The sequence below is a fragment of the Odontomachus brunneus genome, unplaced genomic scaffold (assembly GCF_010583005.1).
Source record: "Odontomachus brunneus isolate Ranch 3 - 2012 unplaced genomic scaffold, Obru_v1 Obru_scaffold_278, whole genome shotgun sequence".
Taxonomy (NCBI): domain Eukaryota; kingdom Metazoa; phylum Arthropoda; class Insecta; order Hymenoptera; family Formicidae; genus Odontomachus; species Odontomachus brunneus.
Genome location: NW_022639728.1, coordinates 202,133 through 205,359, shown reverse-complemented (window position 1 = coordinate 205,359; position 3,227 = coordinate 202,133).

Sequence of the window (3,227 nt, the reverse complement as noted above, 5' to 3'; positions counted from 1 at the left end):
ATTTATTGCTATTTCTCGGCAATTACAAAAGATATCAATTTGGTTCAAACAGATCTAATTCCTTTACGCTCTACTCTGTTATTGGTTTATAATAATTATATGGAATTACTGGTTTATAATATTAACACCACTGCTTTACGTAAAGCGTGGAAGCGAGCGTACGTCTCGTCGTACGTCGCGGTCAAGCTCTTTGGTGCCGCCAGCTTTTTCTGCTTATTTTTCGCTTTCACGCTTTATTTAACGCACCCGTATTAATTGTACTATTATAAACATCTAATTCGAGTAGAATGCAGCGGTTTGATTTGTATCATTATAAACCGCTAATTCAAATTACGTTGACTATGTAGAAGCTAGTGTTTTTCGAGCGAAATGGATATCTTTTGTAGTTGCCGACATTAAGCAATAAATGCTAGCGGCACGGAAACGTCTGACGCGACGTACGACGAGACGTACTCGCGCTTCATGCTCACATTCGGCCTACAAAAGATGTCGATTTTCTTCCAAAAACACTGACTTCTTTACACTTTACTCTATTAAAATTAATGCTTTATAATATTACGAATAATACCACTGCCTTAGATAAAGCGTAGAAACGAGCGTACATCTCGACGTACGTCGCGGCTCTTTCATGCCGTTAGTATTTATTGCTTACTTCCGCAAATACAATAGGTATAGATTTTATTTGAAAATCACTAATTTCTACACAGATAATTTAATTGGAATTAGCGATTTATAATGATACGAATGAAACAGCTGCATTCTACTCGAATTATATTTTTATAATAGTACAATTAATACCAGTACGCTAAATAAAGCGTGTAAGCGAGAAATAAATAAAAAAAGCTGGCGGCATATATGCACTTGACCGCGACATAAGTTCGAGCATGAACGCGCGCGTACGTGTCGACGCACGTCGCGGTCTCGCTGTTAAATGCCGCTAGCGTTTATTGCTATTTCTCGGCAACTACAAAAGATATCAATTTGGTTCAAACAGATTTAACTCCTTTACGCTCTACTCTATTATTGGTTTATAATAATTATATGGAATTACTGGTTTATAATATTAACACCACTGCTTTACGTAAAGCGTGGAAGCGAGCGTACGTCTCGTCGTACGTCGCGGTCAAGCTCTTTGGTGCCGCCAGCTTTTTCTGCTTATTTTTCGCTTTCACGCTTTATTTAACGCACCCGTATTAATTGTACTATTATAAACATCTAATTCGAGTAGAATGCAGCGGTTTGATTTGTATCATTAAAAACCGCTGATTCAAATTACGTTGACTATGTAAAAGCTAGTATTTTTTGAGCGAAATGGATATCTTTTGTATTTGCCGACATGAAGCAATAAATGCTAGCGGCACGGAAACGCCTGACCGCGACTTACGACAAGACGCACTCGCGCTTCCACGCTTTACCTTAAGCCGTGATATTATTCGTAATATTAGAGCCACTAATTCAGCAGGACAAAGTGTGGAGAATTATGTACTTTTTCAACGACATCGACATCTTTTGTAGTTGCCGAATTGAAGCAATAAATGCTAGAGGCATTTAAGAGTCTGACTACGACGTACGTCGAGACGTAGGCACATTTCCACGCTTTACTTAAAGCAGCGGTATCACTCGTACTATTATAAATCACTAATTTCAATAGATTAATGTATGGAGAAGTGAATGCTTTTCGAATAAAATCGATATCTTTTTTAAGTGCCGAAAGAAAGCAAAGAATGTTGGGGGGGGGGATATAAGCACGTAACCACGACGTCGAGACGAACGTCGCTCTCAAGCTCTTTTATGCCGTCAGCGTTTATTGCTTACATTCGGCGTCTACAAAACATGTCGATATCCTACCAAAAACACTGACTTCTTTATACTTTACTCTATTAAAATTAATGGTTTATAATATTACGAATAATACCACTGCTTTGGATAAAGCATAAAAGCGAGCGTACATCTCGACGTACGTCGCGGTCTAGCTCTTTCATGCCGCTAGTATTTATTGCTTACATCCGCAAATACAAAAGATATCGATTTTATTTGAAAATCACTAACTTCTACACAGATAATTTAATTGGAATTAGCGGTTTATAATGATACTAATAAAACAGCTGCATTCTACTCGAATTAGATTTTTATATTATTACAATTAATACCAGTACGCTAAACAAAGCGTATAAGCGAGAAGTATCTTTTGTAGCTGCAGAATGTAAACAATTAACGTTGGCAGCCTGAAAGAGCCTGAGTGCAACCTTCGTCTCGTCGTCATTGCGAATTGATTATATGCCGCCAACATTCTTTACTTTCTTTCAGCATTTAAAAAAGATACCGATTTCATTCGAAAAGCACAGACTTCTCCACACCTTACTCTGTTGGAACTATTGGTTTAAAATATTACGAAAAATATTACTATTTTATGTAAAGCGTGGAAGTGCGCGTACGCATCGATGAATGTCGCGTTCAAATGCTTATATGCCGCCAACATTCTTTACTTTCTCTCGGTCACTTAAAAAGACTTCGATTTCGTTCGAAAAATACTGACTTCTTCACGCTTTAGCCTATCGGAAATTGTTGTTTATATTATTACGAAAAATGCTACTGCTTTAGGTAAAGCGTGGAACCGTGCGTACGTTTCGACTTATGTCGCGGTCGTGCTTGTGTGCCGCCAACATTCTTTGCTTTCTTACGGCACTTAAAAAAGGTATCGATTTCATTCGCAAAGTATTTACCTCCACGCATCACTCTACTGAAATTAGTGGTTTATAATATTACGAATAACACCGCTGCTTTTGGTAAAGCGTGTAAGCGCGCGTACGTCTGTTTGCTAGAAATAGATATTCCTTGTTAGATATCTTACATTTATTTATGTTAGATACGATTGAATACTTGCCGAGTTCTAGGATTAGTTTTGGGTCACGACCGAAACTTGATATTGCACCTTCTTGGAAGTTGTATACGTACTTGATAATATAACAGCCGAGGAATTCACTTTGTTCAATTATGTTGTTAAACATGAAATGTCTTTGAAATAGATCTGTGACAATTTTTCTTAATTATGTGTATATCGATATACTAACAAAATTAAAATTATTTGTCCTAACAGATTCCAGAAAATAATTGGTGGTCTGCGAGAAACAATGATTTATTGAATATAGAAGATCAATTTTTTGATTATGTGTGTATCAATGGGTATCCCTATTTTGACGTAAGGTTTCAAACGATAGCACAAGAAA